Source organism: Sciurus carolinensis, chromosome 7 (genome assembly GCF_902686445.1).
Source record: "Sciurus carolinensis chromosome 7, mSciCar1.2, whole genome shotgun sequence".
Taxonomy (NCBI): Eukaryota; Metazoa; Chordata; class Mammalia; order Rodentia; family Sciuridae; genus Sciurus; species Sciurus carolinensis.
The window spans coordinates 76,618,061-76,640,466 of NC_062219.1; positions in this window are offsets into that span (position 1 = coordinate 76,618,061).

A 22,406-nucleotide genomic window follows, 5' to 3' on the forward strand; every position below is an offset into this window, starting at 1 on the left:
CTCATAAGGTTAACAATTGTTCCAGTTGTTTTTTATTTTTGTCCAAAGATTTTAGTTTTGGAATTGTTTGGGCATAATACTTTGGCATAAAATTATGGATATTAATTTATTTAGCAAATATTTCCAAGCAACTTCTATTCAAGTTGGCAGAAATATATAATGAAAAATGTGGAGACCCCAAATTTCTCTTCTTGCATAGACTTCACTTAATTTGCAAGAGACAGAGAATTAACCAATTATATAGGTATAATAGTCTATCTGATAGTAGTGAATGTTATGGGAAAAAAGGCAATGAAAAAGTGTGGGGAGTGTTGGGGGTGGGGAAATATTGCAGTTTTAAATAGGAACATCAGGGAGAACATTAAGAAGAAGACACCCAAGCAAAGACCTTAATGAGATCAAAGAACCATGTAAATATAGGGGAGATATTTCAAGCAACAGAACAAGAGCAAAGGTCCTGAGGCAGGAAAGTTCTGGCATGCTCAAAGAAGAGTAAACAGGCCAGTGAGTGAAGAGAGCAAAAGAATGTTGGAGAGAAGTTCAGAGAGGAAATGTGGGTCTTTTTGGCTATTTAGATGACTTTGGCTTTTGCTTATAGTAAGATGGGAAGACATAAGAGGATTTTGAGCAGAAAAATGACACAATCTGACATACATCAGACAACATTACTGATTGCTATGTTGTGAACAGAGTTGAGAGGACAAGAGACAAAGGGAGGGAACCAGTAAAGGGGCCTTTGCAATAATCTACATGAGACAACAGTGACACAGACCAGGGTGGCAGCAGAGGGTGAGGATATCTTCTGAAAGCACAATCAGCCAGCTTTGCTGATGGGTTGGTTGTGGGGTTCAAGAGTGTGGGGGTTCCCGGGAACCCCAGCCTTGGGCGTGGTCAAGATGGCGCCTGACGCTGAGCCAGAGGCGGCCAGCTATACAGTAAACAACCAGCAAATTCCAATAATTGGCTAGTTAACGATGTGACTAGAGCATGCCTCTCGTGTACCCATCCTGCGCCTGCAGCTGTCCGCGTTTATCTCGTGTACTCTCCCCTGATTGATTGAAGTGTATATAAGCCTGGTGGGTGGGAGAGCAGAAGCTGAGGAAGGGGGAAAAAACGGAACAAACGGAGCGGAAGAAGCTGCGGCGACGGCGGCGGTGATGGCGGCGGCCGCGGCAGCAGCGGGAGCGGAGCTGGAAGGAGGGAGTACGCGGGAGTGGAAGGAGCTGGGAAAAGGGAAGCTGAGAGTGCGCAGAAGCTAGGGGTAAGAGAAGCCTAGGAAAGAAACTGTGCACAATAAACTCCCAAAGCTTCAGACATTTGCCGTGTCTCTCTCTGCGGCCAGAGGGGACCCGATACAAGAGAAAGGGGTTGAGGGTCACCCTGAAGTTTAGAAGGAAGTTTAGAAATTCCATTTTGGACACGCAAACTTTCAGGTACCTATTAGTTATATGGAAATGCCAAGTAGGAGTTCATAAGAGAGGCCAAGTTTGAAAACATAAATTTGGGAGTTGTCCACGCAGATGGCATTTAAAGGCATGAGATGGGAAGAAATGATGGGAACAAAACAAAAGAGTAAACAAAAGAGCCCAGTAAACAAAAGAGCCCAGAGGCCAAGTTTTTGGATTTCCAATGATAGGAGCTCATTGTTATGGTTTGGACATTAGGTGTCCCTCAAAGAGCTCAAGGGTGAGAGAATTCAAGAAAGCTTAGAGGTGAAATGATTGGGTTATGAGAGCCTTAACCTAATCAGTGCATTAATTGTCTAATGACAATTGACTGAATGGTGACTATAGGCAGATAGGATATGGCTGGAGGAGGATGGGCACTTGTTTTGGGGGTGTATTTTGTCCATGGTGAGAGGTGTCTCTCTCTGCTTCCTGGTGCCATGTTCTGAGCTGCTTTCCTTTGCCACACTCTTCCACCGTGATGTTCTGTCTCACCTTGAGCTCTGAGGAATGGAGTCGGCCATCTAAGTACTGAAACTTCTGAAACCATGAGTACCAAATTAACTTTTCCTCCTCTAAAATTCTTGTTGTTAAGCTTTTTAGTCACAGTGGCATAAAAGTTGACAAAAACACTCAAGGAGTTAAAAAGGATGGGTAAAGGAGTCTGAGGCAGAGCAACCAGTGAAATCAGGGGAGCACATTTTTAAGGCGAGAATCTCTTGGTACAAAGTGTTCAAGTTCCACTGTGTCCATTCGTTACTGTCATTCATACTGACGTGATTTTATTTTTTTAAGATGATTGATATTGTTATCTTAAAACCCAAAGAAAGAATAAAGAAACACCATCAGCCCATGTTAGATTGGAGGTAAAATGAGCTCATCTTAGGGATTGTGGTATGAAGTAGCACACCCTGGATAGAAACTGGTAGTCCTTGGATTCTGGTTCCATTCCTCCACATCCCTCTCTGACTCTCAGTTTTCTTATTTGCCAAAAGAGGCAGTTGAACCAATTGTTCTTTCAGGCTCCCTCTGCTCAGGTTTTTATGACACTACCTCAGTGTTATGAGAAGGTTTCTTCTCAGGTTTGCTAACGGGCTCAGAGAACATGATAAAGTCATTGGCCACAGACTGAGAACCTAAAGGCTGGAGCCAAGAGAATAGCCCATCACTGGAAGAACTATTAATTTTGGACAGAAACTCAGAGTGAGTGTGAACTGCGAGAGATGATATAGTGGGCTATGGAGAGGTGGGCATGGTTTTCTATCTTTATGGGAATATCATTTGCATGTTTTAATGTAGTTTCCAGATCACTGATGCACAAAATAGAGATCTGCATGGAGCATGGCAGGTTACAATGGAACATTTGAACTCCCCTTGTTTTCCCTGGAGCCAGATCAACACCTGGTTACTCCCACCTACACCTCCCCAAGTCAAGCAACAGACACTGATATCTGGACAGGCATGTTTCCAAGGGTCTGACTTGTTCCCTGCTGGGTCCCCTGTGTTTAGCCCAATGCCAGTTTTATCATAGCCACTCAGTACATACTTGTTGAATGAATGAATGTTGAACTTCTCAGTCTCACAGACTTGCAGGAAAATGTTCATCAACTCAATCTGACAGGTGGAGGATCCTCTCACGTTTCTGCACCTGTTGGGTTGGGAATCCTTGCCCTTCATAAATTTGCTTAGCACACTTGGGAAAGCCATACTGAGTGAGAGAAGGAGCATGGAGCTAGAATCTGGATTCCTTGATTTTAGTGCTGGTTAGCCATTCCAGGATGTGTGACTTAGGAATTAGATGAGGCACATAGTCTTTAGCGATCTTAGTTTCCTCTGAGGAAAAATTAGACAACTGTTATCAATTAATGTTTCATTGAATGCTCAGATTCTCTATTTTCCCCCTATCCTTTGTGGATGCAATGGACCTTACTGGAATGCAAGTTTCCTTCTGATAATAGTCTCTTTGGTCCCATTCCATCATCAGAGCAAAATTAAAATTGTTTTGTATTTGAAATTTTAAAAATACGTTTGATGAGTGAAAAATCTATGCATAGTTTATCTTTATAATGTGGTGATTTCATAAAAAAATCTAATGCTTTGAAAATGATTACTACTAAATGAAACATTCTTTCATCCATTCAGTTAGCAAAGACCTTCCCTGACAATTTGAGTAGCTGTTAGTGAGTTTCAAAAGGCATAAATGGTCTCCCACACAGTTCTGTATCCTTTTCTTAGTGCTCAATGAATTCATAGGCATCAGAGATTCCTGGCTTATCTTCCAGAGATGTCCTCAACACGATCCTAAGATTCACTGAATTAGATTATTAAACACATTACTCATAAAATACATTTACCCTGTGAATTACTGAATAACAACATGGGAAAGGTACATAAAATAAAACTTTAAAGTTTTTAACAACAACAACAAAAAAACAATGTAATTATTATCTGTTTTTTAATTGCAAAAAATAAATGAAATAATAAATTAAATGTGGCTAACTTTTATGCACCTGCAATGAACATTACTAATGAAAAGAAATGAAGACAGAAAATAGATATTTAATTCTGAAAATGTGTTGTTGAGAAGAATTGCTTAAAATGAAGAAAAATTGGAAGTAATTTAGCTCTCCTAGGTTAAATGAATTATGGCCCTTGTGTAGAATGTACTACTGTGTAACCATTAATAAGTATTATCGCTGTAGAAAGATGATTGATATTTTATCTGATAAAGTGCTAACAAAAATATGTATGGTATGTTATAGATCTGTAGAGACTGTGTTCAAACATTCATTCTCATGCACACATTATTTCAAATGTCAACAGTGCGAATGATAGTAATTTTCTTTTTTTAAATTTGTCTTACCTTATTTTTCTACAACTAACAATGTTTTTCTTGCATGTAGAATATGTGCACCTAAATTATGATAGAGACAATTCTATTAAAATTATTTAAAAATTAGACACTGATAAATATTGTCCATATCATTCTTACTCCCCTCCTCCAGTATTTTATTTTTTCTCTTACATTTTACATTTATGCTTGGTCATACTATTCTATGTAGATCCAGAAATGAAGCTTGGTCCTGGAGACCATAGATCTGAAGACTGATGCTGGATCAAACACTGCCTAATGCAAGTAATCTGATTTCTTATGCCTGTAGCAATATTCATAGGACATCAGGAAACCTAACTTGCCCTACCTTGGTGAACTTTGAGAAACAAGCTTTGGAAAACTTCTCTCCTTTTTCTTCCAGGAAAGTTAATTTGTATTACAGCCCAGCTATGGGGAACAGTAGAAAAACATGAATTCTTTGATTTCCATCCTGGCAGATGGTTTTTCCATATCCAACTTAGGCAACAGATAAATTTATGTCACTCATAGCATTTTAGGGTAACTGACTAGATAGGGCTTGAAGTTTGTGGTACTTTAGAAACTATCAGTGACCTAATCCAAATATAATTCCTGAAGTACCACAAACTGTAAGGCTTACCTAGGAGGGAAGGTGAAGTGCACCATGATGTGTGTGAGAGGTCAGTGAGAAGGCCATATTTTGCAGAGTAGATATGAGCTCTCACTATGAATGGATGAACATCAATCTTGTAGTCCTTCCTTAGAACTTAAAAGACTGATCACAATAATCTTTATAGTTTCTCTTTTTATGGAAAAGTTTCACTCTACAAAACTAAATGGTGTAAGAAAACATGAAGACATATGATTCTAGAATATGATTCTGAGGTGCAAAGAGTCCTAGCAGTTTAAAAAAAAAAAGAAAAAGAAAAGAAAAGAAAAGAAAGATGGTAACCAGATTTTCCTCCATTGGGCCACCTTTCAAATCTAGTCTCTAAACCTCATATAATCTACCTGCTCTGGGTCAGCTTTCTTTTGGTTCAAGTTCTTCACACCTAGGAGGGTTTTCATGACAAGGTCTTACTATAGTCCTCAGAGAGAGAGACTGGAAGAGGTTTAATGGAACATGTGGCTTTAGTCACATTAACATCAGCACCTTTGGGTACCCTAATCTGACTTTCACCTTAAAAGCCAGCTGTTTCTGAACTTTGTTGATTGAACCCTGGGTAACAAGCTCCAGCAGCTGTATTAAAACTTGATAATATCCTGCCTCTGCTTTTATCTTTATTTACAGGAATCACTAGGGGTATGACATGAACTTTTCTTTACCCAACCACATAAAAATATACCAGCCTCCCCTTGCCAAGTCTTTTCTGCTCTTGCCCAACCAAGACCCAAGATCTTCCACTGCTTTCTCTTCTGGGAGGCAGGCTGTGTGGCTCCCATTAGCACACTGCTGTTCTTAGCCAGGTGGCAATCTGGCCATTTGGCCCTTCTTTCCTGCTTCCTTGAAAATTAGTTGCCTTGGAGAAGCAGTGTTTTGCAGGTGACTATTAGAAGGTGGTTAATTGTTTTAATTTGCTTTTGGGTAACCATTTTTTTAAGCAGTAGGATCTAATTTTAAGGTACAAGAGAGAAGATAGACATAGTCTATACCCAGTTCATGTCAGGTGTAGTAAGAATCTAGAAAGAGTATTAGCACAGGATGGCTCATCAACCTAATAAAAATATTTGAGTGTCTAGTGTGTGGTAGGCTCTGCACAGATGACCCCAAAGTGTCATATGTTAAAGGCTTGAACTCCAACACAACAAGACTGTGGGTGCTTTGAGGAAGTGATTAGATCATGAGGGTTCTGACCTCATTGGATTAATCCACTGATAGCTGAACCAGCCTACTGGGAGATGGTGGAAACTACAGGCAGGTGGGGCATGGTTGGAAGAGGTAGGTCACTGGGGGCATGAGCTTGGAGACTATATCTTATCCAGAGCCCTTTCCTCTCCTTCTGCTTCCCCATTACCATAAGTTGATCAGCTTTCCTTTGCTGTGCCCTTCTGCCATGATGTTCTGCCTTACCTCAGGTCCAAAGCAATGGATCTAGCTGACTATGGACTGAAACCTCTGAAACCATGAGCCAAAATAAATCTTTTTTTCCTTTAAGTTGTTTTTCTAAGGTATTTTTCACAGCAACAAAATGTAAATTAACATGAATATATTAGGCATTTTACCTGAAAGATACTGGGGGAGGAGGAGTCTAAAAAGTGACTCAGAAAACCTCTGAGTGTTATCGTTTGTCATCATTTGTAGCATGGATGATCAAATCTTAGTGTGCATGGAATCACCTGAAGGACTTATTAAGACCTAGACTCCCAAGTTCATAGTTCTGAACCCGAGGACATGACCAGTGGGTCTATATGTTGATAAAAGGTTAGAGAAGGAGAGAAACTGTACAACTGCTAGCAGCTGAAGAGCTGAGGAGGTTCTCCTGGCTTCTTTGAGTGTTGATCTATCTTCTTTAGGTGGGGCCTGGTGGGCCTGGTAGCTTCAGAAAGCAGATGGGGGAGTTTGAGTAGAGGATTAGAATACTTGAATAGATTATGAGCAAGAAGAGAGATATTGTAGACCAGGGAAAACCTGTGAACGAAATGACGCCCTAAAGTGAGCAGGAAGTTGTGGGGCCGCTGAGCAGACTCTGAAGCAGAAAGTGTGAAATTTATGCTGGCTTGTATAAAATTAGAACCAGTAGATTATTGGCTCATGGCCTCCCTACCTGAAGCTTTTGGTCCAATAAATATATTCTTTGGAATGTCTTTTTACCCTGTTAAAGAAACTCAGCACAATCTAATCACAATTTTAAGCTGTATCTCCCTCTCTTCACCTTTCTAGTCATAGTTTCACTGGATGAAAAAATAAAAAAGGTGAATTCAGATTCATGCAAAGACCTGGAGCAGATCCCATCAAGGAAAAGAAAATAAATTCTACTTCTCTACCTCTTAAACATTTTTTAAAGTACATAATAAATTCAGTGTGAACATGGGGTATAAGCCGATAGACCCCCCCCAAACCTTCCCTTGTTTCCCAGTCATTTGTGATAAAGTCTGAGTGAATGAGGATCATGTGAGACTTGTAGAAACTTAATATTTGCAATCTCAGCTTTATATTCAAAGAATGATTCTGTATTATGGTTTGTCCAGATATGTGTCACAGAGATCACCTCATGAGGTAGTTGCAAGCCATTGGTACTGCAGTCATCAGTCTGACACACATTACAGAGTACTGTACCTGTATATTCTGGCATTACTTTCACTAGACATCAGCACATACTAACAAAACTAGTTCAATGAGATTATTATTCAAACCATTTGGGAAGGATGTCCCCAACTGTTAAAATGGTTGTTGATAGTAAACTTTGGTGATTCCAGATGAGGCTTACACTAAAATGTACAAGAAAAACTACTAAAATAATTCCATATTTAACCTTAAAAGCTTTGAGAAAAGTCTCCACCCTTTCCAACTGACATTTTTCCCCTGATATTTATGATGACCCTGCCCTAAGAAGAGTACTGCTCCTGGGAACTTCCAGGAGAAGTCACATACCTGGAAAGACAGACACAGCCCACGTGGGAAGAGATATCAGTTCTTCTGTACTTACCCTTGGACCAGTAGCCATGATGAATGAACCTTTGGATAAAAACACCCCATCTTTTCCCACTTCAGGAGTCCATACACTGAAGGAAGCCCCCTCCATGCTGTTCTTCAAACTTACCACCTCTTATCTGACCAGCATCTTCCTGTCCTGAAATATCCAACAAAAATTCTGCTTCCTTCAGGAGGGTGTCTCTGGAGCCTCTGGACTATGCCATGTCCCCTATTCTCCTCACATGACACAGCCATATACTTTCTGCAAGCCCCTTGAGGGAGGGACTATTTCTTCTTCCTCATTGCTATAGCTCTAGTGCCCAGCTCTCAGTGACTATTCCTCAAATACTTATTGAGTGAGTAAATAAAAGGTTGGGTGGATGAGTTAGTGAGATAGGATGGAAATTCAGTGACTCTTCCATTCCTATCACTCCAATCATGAAGTGATAAAAGAAATTGGCCAAGTAAAGAAAATTATTCCTTGCATTTGACATCAACTTTGTCTTTTGATAGTTTCCTGATACCTCTTCATGTTCAGAAAGAAGATGTAAGTTTAACCTTGGCAAGCCATTGTCTGTCTAGACTACAGTGTGAATTGCAAAGAGACAAATGAGTCAACAAACCTAGTAAAAGAAATAAACAAGCATGGATCTGATCTTTTAAGAAAGAGGATATGGCTTTGCTGGAGAAGATACTCAAACTGTCCTTTTCCTTATGATTTCTTAGGTCCAGCAATATACCTTGGGGAGCAACAAGAGCTCAGTTCTTGACAGCATCTGCCCAGCTTGGATCCACTCACACTTCACTCTGCCTTCCGTGGCTCCTCCATCCCTTAGCTTTGATTTCCACCTTTTGCTACCAGCCCAGAGCAGCCATTGTTTAAATGACACATTTGGACAACTGTTCTGATAATAACCTCATCAGGATCCATGACCCTTGGTTACTGATGTCACTCACTCTTCTCTCTTCACACCCATTTCTAAGAGTTAAAGACTCTTCACCAACCCTAGACCTGCTAAAGCAACAAATGCCAGCTCATTCCCCTAGGAGACCATGGGGAGGGGGATCGGATCCCAAATACCCACCAGTGCACTCTGATCATAAGTTTGGGTGCCTGAAATGTGGCTTGTCCGCTCAATGACTCCCTATCTTCTCAACCTCTTTATCAAAGCTATTACCATCATTCAGTCTCTTAAGCAAGAAAAAAATTCACCCTGGGCTTCTCTTGCTCTCTTAACATGCCAAAATTAGCCTGTGATTGTGGGAAATTCCAGCAACAAACTATTGCCATCTTCTCCTTTATACCATATCGCCTGTTCAATACCTATTGTCTCTAACCTGGACTCTGTGATCACCCCACCTCGTCTTGCTCCCTCAGTTCCTTCACCATGCAACCCTTCTACACTATTATACAAATTACATCCAAGTCACCAAGAGTTGCATGTAACCCCTGCTCTGAAACCTTCCATTCCCTTTGTTATAGGATGAAGCTTAAATCCTAGCTTTGGCAATGAAGGTATTCCAAACATCCCTAAACTATCAGCCACTTTCTTCCTTACCTATTGCTCTTTTTTTCCAGTCATACCAAACAATCTCTTTCTCATGTCCTTTTATCTTCCATTCTCTGACTCATCTCTCTCCCCAAACTTCACTCATCATGAATTTTCCTATTTTTTTTTTCCATCCCCTGCAGAATTAATTACTCATTCAGACAGAATTCACTAGACACCTATTGAATGACCTCTCTGCTCCCCTGGCTCTTTATTGGTGCTTCTACAATAACACTGGGGGTTGCATCTATTGATTTTGTTGTTTGCATGCTGGTCTCTACACTGAGTTCTATTTGGTGCAGGGCCTATCTCACTTACCTCCAAAACCACTGCACCTGAAGTGATAAACAATTACATTTCTGATGAAGGTGTGAATGAACACTCAATTTCATCTTCAATTCATTGAAACATTTGATTGAGAAATTTAAGCCCTGGTGCACACTAATGACAACATCATGGGGCAGTCATCAAAGCTGATGGTGGGGAGCTTTTCATTATTCACATAAAACACTTGAAGGAGTATATTTGAACTCCTTATCCCATCCCCTATTCTGCTATTGCTGCTTATATTTTTCCTCTCTTGATTGGAGGCCTTTGGAGTTATTCTCTTCCTTTCTGCTCCCACTTTAGTCATATCTCCTGAAGTGGGAAAAGATGGGGGCATTTTATCCAAAGCCTCATTCATCATGGCCACTGGTCCAAGGGCAAGTCCATAAGAACTGATATGTCTTCCCATGTGGGATGTGTTTGTGTCTTTCCAGGTATGTGACTTCTCCTGGAAGTTCCTAGGAGCAGTACTCCTTTCTTAGGGGCAGGGACATCATAAATGTCAGGGAAGAAATGTCAGTTGGAAGGGGTGGAGGCTTTTCTCAAAGCTTTTAAAGTTAAATATTGAATTAAGTTAAATATTAAATATATGGTTCCTGTACATTTTAGTGTAAGCCTCATCTGGAATCACCAGTCAAAATTTATTATCGACAACCATTTTAACAGTTGGGGACATCCTTCCCAAATGGTTTGAATAACAATCCCATTGAACTTGATTTATTAATACGTGCTGAGGTCTAGTGAAAGCAATGCCGGAATGTCCAAGGACAGTACTGTTGCCCAGCCACGCAGGAAATTTCTGGACTCTATGCAAGTTCTACAAATCTGGAAAGCTTTTCTATCTCCATCAACTCTCAGTGCCATCTGCACAGCAGTATGGTGAGGGAGACTAGGGGGTGGGGAGGAAGAGCTTAAAAGTTGCTAATCTCCAATGAAACTAAATAATAAGAATATTTGTACACTATACTTGTGGAAACAAACACCAGTTTCTCTCCTAGAACCACATACCATTGGTTTTTCAGACCCTTGTCATTGAGATCAACTCTAAGTATGCATTTCTTTCTTCCCCTTCCTTCCTTCCCTCCCTCCTTCCTCCCTCCCTTCCTCCTTCCCTCCTTCCTTCCTTCCTTTCCTTTTTCCCTTTCTGGGTTAGGCTCACAATGAATTTGGAATATCTAAGAACATGGTATGTCTATCCAGTGATACATAGACATACATCTTCTAAGTAGCTACATCTTCATTTTGGTGTGTTTCTTTTTCTTTCGCTTTATATTTTTCTTATACTTGACACATCACTAATGTTTCTTTCTTATTTAATTTCATAATTAGGTACTTTGGAGTTCTTAGTGGGAAGAAATTGGCATTGCTAGTTCTAGAAAATTTAAAAGGATGCCCCTTCTAGGTGAATAAAACTCTAAGGTAATTTTTGTAATTTTTTGGCATAAGGCAGAGCCTGGGCTGGAGTCCAGCCTCTATGAGCCCCACTTGACCCTTCAGTAGGTACCTGTGTAGAAACAAGCATTTTAATTTTCTTCATCTTCAGACTCCTGGTACTTCATTCGCTAGGAAAGGCACAATGTTAGTAACTGAGAAGAAGGTAAAGATAGTCCTGCATGAAGGAGCTCCCAGCCTGGAGCTGAAAGAGAGACAAGCACATACACAACTTTCCACAAGTCTTTGTGTGCACACACACACGTGTGTGTGTGTGTGTTCTTTACCTCATTCTTAAGAATGTGAAGCAGCACACAAGAAGAATCCCCACAATAATTGATGTTACTGGAGTTAGGAAATTTAAAATTAAAAATAAAATTAAGACTACAACTTAAGATGTGGGAAAAAAGGATAGTGACCACAGAGGCAACCTAGATTCTAGATTAAGAGTCACAATTTAAATATTAAAGTGAAAACGAAGCATAGTTAAGTATATAATTCTCATTATCAAAAACTAGAGCATACCGAATAAACCAGGATCGACCAGGTCATGCTGGCTCCAAATCTTAAAGGTCTATCACAATAAAATATTACTTCTTATCACATAAGTAGCCTGAAGGCTGAGAGATCTTCAGGACAATGCACTGTAGTGACCCAGAGTTTCAGGCTACCTTTGTCTTGTGGACAGCCTTCTCAACCCAAGGCCTCTGTGTTGCCTGTGGAGGAGAGAGCAACTAGAAAATGTCACTTCTGCTGATAGCTCATTGACCAGGACTAGTCACACGACCATGTACAATTTCAAAAGGTAAAAAACATTATATATAAATATATATATATTTGGTTAGCTTACCACTTGTGCCACACATGGTACACAAACCTTTTTCTACAGCTGAATTCTCCAAAAATCTCATTTAGAGTGATCAGGGAAGATTTCACTGGAAGTAGGCTTTAAAGGATGATAATTTTGGAAGATTTGAGAAGTCATGGCAGAAGGAGGTCATTTCTTGTGGAAAGAATAATAGAATGTCTTTGTTCTCTTTTGGGAGCATCATTTTGTCTGGTTTACCTGGTGCCATTGTGAGAAATCACATTGGTATCATGTGTGGTGAATATTGTAGAGGGTGCAAGATTTATATTTAGTTCAGGAAGTATTCGGGAGCAGAAAGTCCCTGCTTCTGTCATTGTTAAGTCTTGTACTTAGTGGGGCTGTCAAGAGGGTGTTCAGAAAATCTTTAATCATGTTTTGAGGGATTATAACTACACAGAAATCATACAGTTCCTTTCCCCCCACTCCCTTTAGACACATACCTTAGCAGCAAGGGATGCATCCTTAAATGTTTCCTCAGGAAAAATTAATGAAGTGAATTAAAACAGACCTTCTTTCAACCTGTTCCAAACAAACTCATTTCATAGCCTTTATCATGGCTTCTCTGCCTTTTGGGAAATTTATTTAAGTTATTAAAAAAATTCCCTAAAATTCTCAGCTGAAAAATTGGCTTCTGTTTTTTCTACAAAGCTAACTCACCTGATTTGTCAGAACAGCTTGAAAATGAAGTGCTAACTGGTGGGTTTTATTGAAAGGAAACCAAGTGGAACAACATATGTATTTTCTTAGGAAACTCAAAAAGCTCACAGTCATGTGGCGTTCCTTGGGGTGAATTCTTTGTTATGAATTACAACCTGCTTACTGATGAGTTGTTAATAAAAAGTAGGCCTGCCGGGCCATTATTTTTTTCCACACAGTACACACAGTTTAGTTTTCCTTCCCTCTTTCTTTCTTTTTTTAAAAGTTTTCATTAATGCACTGAGTGTGAATAAATCTGTTTCTAATTTGTAATTGTTTTCCCTTCATCTGGACAATGATTTATTGCCAAATCTAACACTTGTCCATTATTAACATCCTTCCAACAGGAAAACCTTTCTTCATTCTTTTCTTTCTTTCTTTCTTTTCTTTCTTTTCTTTCCTTCCTTCCTTCCTTCCTTCCTTCCTTCCTTCCTTCCTTCTTCCTTCCTTCCTTCCTTCCTTCCTTTCTTTCTTTTTCTTTCTCTTCCTTTTCTTTTTCTTCTTTTCTTCTTGCCTTCCCCTACATCATTTTTTCTTTAATAGAGAATGAGAGATCAAGAAGTTGCAGGATGGCAGAGATCTTGCTTGTGGAAGTGACATCCAAATCTGAGGGATGCCGGAGGTAACCAAGGCGCTTTGTGGGCCAGTGCACATTGCATGTAAGGAAAGCCGGCCAGCTGGAGTTGTTTGGAGCTGAGAAAATAGGCCCAGGAAAAACTGTTGAGGAAAACTAGAAACAGATGGTAACCTGAGGTGGCAGGACAACTTTATTTAGCATGGCAGTTTTAATTTATTTATTTATTTTACACACGCATCTGGTCACACTGGGGAGTCTCCATGCACACTCATTATGATGCTGTTAATAGTGTATTTGATTTGCCAAGAAATATTAGCAATTGAGTTCACTATGTATTCAAGTATATTCATATTTTAGTGGGCCTTTGTGAGGCATGTTAGTGGTTAATGCTTTATGTGGAAAGGGCATGGAAGCCAATGTTTGAAGTTCTACTGGTGTGGAAAATGTGTGTTTATCAATTAACAATGTTAACATGTCTGCACACCCCCAACCCTGAATATGCCAGGTTGTCAATAAATGGACAATGGCAAACTAATACATTGCTAGGGATGCATTCTTGATATTATAAATATTCAAGGTTGCTTTGTTGCTTCTTTATTAACACTGGGATGATGGATTCATATTTATTTTCACTGGAGGTGTAAAGTATGGGTCTAGGGATGGATTTGGATGTTTAATTCATTAGTTCATGTTTTCTTTTTCCAACAATGTCTCAAATTTTAATTATTGTTTTGCAGGTGAGATATAATTTGAGATGGAAGAGGTATTTTGAAAAAGTGAAACAAAACCCCAAACTCATTTTTGTCTTTTAGTTGCTATTGGATATAATTTTCATTCTTCTGAGTTTTGTCTGGGGATTCTAAATTTCAAAAAAAATTAGTGATTAATATAGTGATTCCCAGTAAGTTGCCACGGTTTCATCTTTGGGACAGGTAGATTCTTGGATGATTTGTAACTTGTTTTAGTCAGTTTTTTTCATCACTGTGACTAAAAGACCCAATCAGCACAATTGTAGAGAAGAAAAAGTTTATTTGGGGACTCACAGTTTCAGAGGTGTCAATACATACACAGCTGGCTCCATTCCTTGGGGCTCAAGTTGAAGCAGAACATCATGGTGGAATAGTGTGACAGAGGGAACAGCTCACATGGTGATCAGGAAGCAGAGAGAGAGAGAGAGAGAGAGAGAGAGAGACTCCACTTTCCAGATATACCCCAAAGGCATACCCCCAGGGACCCTCCTCCTCCAACCACACCCCACCTGCCTACAGTTACTACTCAAAATAATCCCATTAGGTGATTAATTCATGATTGAGTTAAGGCTTTCTTAACCAAATCATTTCCTCTCTGAACTTTCTTGCATTGTATCACACATGAGCTTTTGGGGGGCACCTCACATTCCAAACCATAACAAGCTAATTGTGCAGAATTAGGAAACTTAACTAACTTGAGCCGACACCTGAAAATCTGACTACTCTTACCATCACCCATCAGATTTTTGCCCCAATCACTGGAAACTCATTCTCTATCTGTGCAAAGAATACATTATCTGCTCCAAATGTACTGATTCTGACATTTAAATCAAAGGCATATACAAACTAGTACCCAAGGATATGCATTAATGAGCAGGGCATCCAGTCATGTAGTGGCTCATCTAAGAGTCCCAGTCCTGGTAAGCAGTGAAAATTGTATTAAAGTGCATTCTAGGGCTAGGGTTATGGCTCAGTGGTAGAGCACTTGCCTAGCATGTGTGAGGTACTGGGTTCCATTCTCAACACTACATATAAGGAAATGAAAAAAAAAAAATAATAAAGGTCTATCAACTTCTAAAAAAATTTTTTAAAAATCAAAAAAAAAGTGTGTTCCAGTAAGAACATTTGTGTGTGTGTGTGTGTGTGTGTGTGTGTGTGTGTGAGCTGAACTTTTTCAGACATATGTTACAATGATGTGATAGACTATTGTTCAGATAGCCTGTGCCTCCCAGAAAACGAGAACCAGCACTGTGACAAATGGGAGCACACATTACTCTGCTTTGTCCTGAACTTGAGGGTCATGGGTTTCTGTCAAAAAGCTGGATATGTCCAAGGAGCACTAAGAAAGATGTGCATCATGGAAGATCAAGCTGCCATTGCTAAGCCAGTTCCTACTCCATTGCAGCCCCACAGATGAGCACCAGGTGGATACCTCTGGAGCAGGAGGGCGAGGGATGAAAGAGCAGAAAGGAGAAATAGAAAGGAGCAGGAAACTTTAAAACAAGAACATCAATACCAGAGCAGTACAGAATGCCATACTTTCCATCCAGGACTGGAAACATCAACAGAAAGGATTCAACCAGTAATTCTTTGTTCTCTCACTACAAAATAAAGCCCTACTCTAGCTCTAATTTCTTTTCTTGGGTCATTATAGTTCTGTATGAACAGAAACATATCATGACTGGTTCCGACCAGAAATGTCATGTTCATTGCAGGAAGAATACTCTATGACTAGTGGACTGACAAGACTCTCCAAAGGCTAAAAAGCAAAGAGCTTTGGATTTTGGAATCAGACTGATTGGCAGTGTGATAATAAACAGGCTACTTAATCTCTGAGCCTCATAGAGAACTCATCTGAAAATAGTCCTGCCCCAGGTCTTATTAAAACAGACAATGAATGGATGAAAGGCACATATAGTGAGTAAGAATTTAAGCAAACAGGCAATCCTAACAGCATTTTCCATGTAGAGTAAGGAAAGGCTGTTAGGGATTCAGGATTTGGTTGTATTTCCTTATGCTAATAAGTAGTCCCATGCGGATGTGCAAAGTCTAGACTTTGAACAGTAGATCAGGGAAGGAAGTTTTCCTAGCCGCCAAAGAATTCATGTCCTCTTATGTCTTGACATTGAGAGTGAATGAATCTGGCCTATTTTTAGTCACAAATTTACATGAAAAATTGAGCAGCTGCATGCTGCAGGAACACACAACCTCACATCCTTTTTAAAGAAGGAACAGTATTACAGATTCTAGAAGTAAAACAAAGAGGGGTAGAGGTAGTCAAGAAGCCTTTTGATTAGAGATGCGAGACCAAGTGAGGCAGAAAGCCTGTGATTGTCCTGGACTTTGAGCGATGGGGTGGACTGGCCCTGCGTGCTGTGCTTCCAGTTTATAACACATTTGTCTTCTGCAGTTCCTTCCCAGAAGTTTATTTAAATACTCGGCTTTCTCACCGTAGGCAACTTGGGTCGGAAAATCCTCTGCAGACACGATTTTTATAAATTAAAAAAATAAGTGTGTATGTGTTTGTGTGTGCATGTTAAACCACACTTAATTCTTCCCTTTGGCCCTGATTTTTAGGACTTAAGCCCGGAAACAATACGAACCTAGCACCTTACCAGACGATCTCCTGGGGTATGTGTGTGTGTGTGTGTGTGTGTGTGTGTGTGTACTGAAGATTTAAAAAAGTAAATCCTGATCTTTTGACTCCAAAGCACTGAAGGTGACCTTCCCCAGTCAGGCTTCTTGTTGGTTCATGGTGTCAAATCCTTTGGGAGAGTTCACTTGTTTGCCAACATATATCAGCTGGTATCTGGGTTCTTCATACCACCAGGGACTCCTCAAACCCTAGAGTTCTTGTTGTATTGCTGGTTTTCCTCTCCATGCAGTAGTGTGTGTGTGTGTGTGTGTAAACTTGGGTTTTTACTTCCCTCTCATCATCTCCAGGGGGAGTTCAGTCTTCCTGCTCTGTGTTTTCCACAAGTCTGGATATTTTCAGTTCCCACTGAAAATATTCCCACATTCCTTGATCTGGATATCAGTTGTGGATCTGGGGACATAATGATACATCTGAGATGAGAAAAACTAATAAAACTCCCAGCATTTCCATCTTGTCTTCACCACAGAAAACTGCTGCCACTCTGGTTCCCAGCTCTTGCTGCCCTTGGTGATGACCAGGTGGAAGGATGGGATGTGGTAAGGCGATGTAAAATCCTTTTGGGTTTTCTCTTCATTTTGGGTTCAGATTAACGACTCCACCCTTACAGCTAGCAAAGAAATTGTGATCTTACTTCAGGCAAGTTTCCCAAGTTAAAAGTCAAGTTTCCCCATTTATCTGGGAGGCTCAACTCTCCTCTTCTGCCCAGTGGGGACCACTATTCCTAATTGTGTGTCTCAGAATGCTAATGAAAAGAACCAATACCCAATGCCCAAGAAGAGAGCTCAGTAGAGGGGGCAATGTGATAGGCTGCGTAATTCTCCCCCCACCAAAATGTTCACGTCCTGCTCCTGGTAACCTGTGAATATTTTATCTAACATGGTGACCGGGACTTTGCAAGTGTGATTAAATGAAGGGTTTCTTTTTGAGGAGATTTATCCGAAATTATCTGAACCCTGAGTGCAATCACAAGGGTGACAAAGGAAGCAGAGATTGAAGTAATGCAGCCTGGAGCCAAGAAATGCCAACAGCCTCAGGCAGGTGGACAAAGCAAGGAATGGATTCTGTGCTGGAGTTGCAACAAGAACTCTTCACTTTCGCCTGCATCTCTCCCTCCATTTGCATGTGTCTCCTTTGTTCTAAGGCACCTTGGGTTCCAGGAACAACAGGTCTAATCATAAACATATTGTGATGTGTCAAAACTATCTCCCAGGCAATAGTAGCTCTCTTACTATAACTTGGAGTTGGACTGTGGGGTTCTTTGTCTTTTGAATTTGAGGGATGAAATTCACAGCACAGTGAAGCGAGTGAAGTAATAGGATTTACTAGAGCGATAGAAAGCAGAGCTCCTGAAGGGAAGGGGCTCCAAGAGAGGGAGGGATGCCAATGAGTGTCTGTTGTCCAGAGGTTTTAAAGGCATATCTGTGGGTCAGCACAGGTGATTAGTAGGGTGAGCAATGCCAGCAGGGACCAATCAAGTGCTTCAGGCTCCAAGCTTAATAAGCAATAGGAAGCCCATAATTTCAATCTCATATTTACCTAATTTCTGGTTTCTTTTTTTTTTTTTTTGGCGGTGCTGGGGATTGAACCCAGTGCCTTGTGCTTTCGAGGCAAGCACTTTACCAACTGAGCTATATCCCCAGCCCCTCATATTTACCTAATTAAGAGGATGGGTCCCACCTGGTGGTTTTTGACACGTCCATTGGAAAGAGGAAGCATTTTGGGTAGGGATCTGCTTGTGATCAGTCATTGCTAGGGTTAATGGCAAGGGAAACTAAGGAAGGGCTGCTGTGGTTGAACCTGTAAGGAACAGAAGCAGGTGTTCTTTTATATTGTTGTGTTTTTTAGATATATGTGACAGTAGAGTATATTTTGACATACATACATGGGGTATAATTTATTCTAATTAGGATCCAGTTCTTGTGGCTGTATTTGATGTGGAGTTTCACTGGTTGTGTATTCATATATGAATGTAGGAAAGTTATATCTGATACATTCTAGTGTCTTTCCTACTCCCACCCTCCTCCCTTCACAATAGCAAAGCTATGGAATCAACCTAGATGCCCTTCAACAGATGAACGGATAAAGAAAATGTGGTATATATACACAATGGAATATAACTCAGTCATAAAGAAGAATAAAATTATGGCATTTGCCAGTGAACAGATGGAACTGGAGACTATCCAGGAATTCCTGAACTGAAAGTGCCGAGGGACTTCAAAACCACACTCCAGGTCATCTTCCTTCTCAAGATCTGCCCCACCCATCACTACAAACTGTCATAGTCGTCAGTGACAACTGGAGCTAAGTCCTGCAGAATGATTACATTCAGGGACCATCCAGATCATGGGACAGTTGACTCTTCCTCTCAGTCATGAAGGTGTGGGTGTGATCTGCTGAAATACCCATACTGCCAACTGGCCGAGTGATGTGACTGGGCACGTGTTCAGAGAATTCAAAGCCATCATGAGGACGCAGTGCTGCTGACTAACACTTGGTGGAGGTTGGAAATCAGAAGGCCAGAGGAAAGAGCTGCTTGTGTTAGCTCTAGACCTCTTTCCAGATCAGGATTTCCATGCCCACCCCCAAGATTATCAAGGTATGAATTTCTACACATCATGTTTCTTTTGATTCTGTTACAACTATGACCCTCACTTTGCTTATATTGTCTTTTTCTGAAAAAAAGTGGGGAAAGTTAATACCTACCAACACTTGAGTTTCAGGGAAACATTTTAGAGAGAAAGCTGGTCTGAACTAATAAAAACTTTCTGTTGAACTGAGATTGTGGCTCAGTGATAGAGCCCTTGTCTACCATGTGCAAGGTCCTGGGTTTGACTCCCAGCACCACAAAAACAAACAAATGAATAGCTTTCCGTTGGTTTGTGTTACTTTCAAATTAATATGTTGACACCTTAACTCTAATACATCAAAAAGTCAGAAAATTGTGCTTGGAGACAAGTTCTTTAGAGATGTGACTTTTTTTTTATGGTATTGGGAATTGAACTCAGGGATTCCTTAGCACCAAGCTACCCCCCAGCCCTTTTTATTTTTAGAAGAGTCTCACTAATGTGCTGAGGCTGGCATCCAACTTTTGATCCTCCTGCCTCAGCCTCCTGAGTCGCTGAAATTAAAGGCCTGTGTGGCCTTTAATTAAAGGACTCTTGTGTCTGGAGATGTGATTAAAGTAAAATGAGGTCACTGGGATGGGCCCTGCTCCGCCAGGAGTGGTGCCTTACAGGAGAGGATATTTGGACATAGACACCTACAGGGAATGCCATGAGACACGGAAAAGGCAGCTCTCTGAAAGCAAAGGACAGAGCCCTCCAGAGAAACCAAACCTGCTGATGCCTTGATCTTAAACTTCTGGACTCTAAATCTGGGAGAAAGTAAATTTCTGTTGTTTCAGATACCCAGTGTGTGGTACTTTGTTATGACAGCCTCAGAAAACTAACATATCTTCTTAAGAAAAAAAAAATCAAACTTTTAAAGGAATGCAACTTTGCTTAAAACAAATATATCAGTGTGGGCAACTGTTACCAGTGTTTTTCCAAGAGGTTATTTCCTTCTGGAGCTACATTTTATAGATAAAATATAAATGCGCTAAAATTTCTTGGAATATTGCTTTCCCTATAAGTGGATCAGATATATTCTACACTTACCTTTCTATCTTATTGATTCACTTAGCAGATTATTTATTTTTTTACTGATGGTGGAAAAGTAAGTTTAGGCATAGAACAGGCAAATACTCATATGTTACAAGAGAAAGAGATCAAATTAATTAAAATTTCAGGCATTTCAGGGCTTTAAAACCTGGCTTAGCTTGAAGTACATTTTCTATTTGAACCACGTCTGAAGTAATTGTTCTCTCTCCTGTCTTGGCCAGTCTGCATGTTGACTGTCCCTGTGGTTTTGTAGCTGTTTGTCACTGGCTGGGGTATTCTTGTAGTTTCTGACAGTTCTGCATAATCTACATTATGCTGGGATGGCTCCTCAAGGCCATGAGTTTCCATATTGGAAACACTCCCAAGATTATTTGTGGTTTCATTTTTATCTTCATGGGAAATAATTGAGAGAGCATGGAGTTTCTAGAACCTCCTCTCCTCTTTAGATCTACTTGTAGAACAACATTTTCATTGGTCTGTAGGTTTGTTTCACTCCTGGCCAGGGAAACACTCCATCTCAGTGTGGACTTCTGCTTGACTTGCAAGTGGCCCAAGCTCACAAGTTCCCTCCCACCACCTGTAGTCACAGCCAGGCAGCAGAGGAACCCTCTGTCCTGTTGCTGGACTGGCAGGGATCTCTTTTAGAATTCAACAGCAGAGTGGAGATTGTCTGTTGAGGTGCTAAAATGCTTATATTGTCATGTGTGGGTTGTGGTCTTTTCAGTAGTGATGTGAAGTATCTCCCAAAAGCTCATGTGTGAGACAATGCAAGGTAGTTTAGAGGTGAAATGATTGGGTTATGAGAGCCTTAACCTAATCAGTGTGTTACTGATCCCTGATAGGGATTAACTGGGTGGTGACTGTAGGCAGGTAGGGTAACTGGAAGAGGTGGGTCCCTAGGGGCATGCCTTTGGGGTATACATTTTCTCCTGGTTGAGCAGAGCCCTCTCTCTCTCTCTCTCTCTCTCTCTCTCTCTCTTCCTCCTTCCTGGTACCATGCTCTAGTTACTTTCCACTGCCACACTCTTCCACCATGATGTCCTGCCTCACCTCAGGCCCTGAGGAATGGAGTCAGCTGTCTGCTGACTGAGACCTTGCAGTCTTTTGATCACAGCAGCAGAAAAAGCTGACTATAACAGTGTCTTAGTCCATTTTCCTCTGCTATTACAGAATACCAGCTATTACCAGAAGGGTAAAATATAAACAATAGAAGTTTATTTGGTCCACGGTTCTGGAGGCTGGAAAGTACAAGACTGAGGGGTCTCATCTGCTGGGGGTCTTCTTGCTGTATCATAATATGTTGGAAGGACAGGTGAGCATGCACAGCAGCAGGAGAGCAAGGGGGGCCTGCTTTTATAACAAGCCCATTCCTGCAACAAGTAACCCAGTCCCACGGTGATGGCGTTGATCTTCTTGTGAGGCTCTGAAGCAGTCTTGAAGAGGACAGGTGTGGAGAGAAACTGAGGCCTGTGCCCATGACCAGCACCAACTCCACACTCAGGCAAGTGAGCCCACAGGAGCTAAGCCCCTCTTCAAGGTCCCACCCCTTGATGCTGTTATGATGGCAATTACATTTCAACATGAATTTTGGAGGGTACCTTCAAACCATAGCAATAGGCTAGGGTCTTCTCCCTCTGCTTGATTTCATGACATCAGCCTCCTGCTCGTCTGTGGTCCACATGCTGAGTAAGGGATGTTGTAATGGTCTAGGAGGTGAAGAAAGGGATTGGAGATAGTAATTATGGGAAAAGGGTTAAACTAGACTAAAGGATAATTCTTTTGAAATAGAAGAGAACTTGGGTCAGGAAAAAGAATCTGAATTAGGATTATTTTATAAGATTTAACCATTTCTCAGAAAGGTACCATTTCTAAGACAAAGGTTTTTGTGCAAGGGATTTGTTAGGACATGTTCCCAGGGAAAGCCTACAGGGAAATGAATGGGAAAGCAACATTAGAAGGGAAG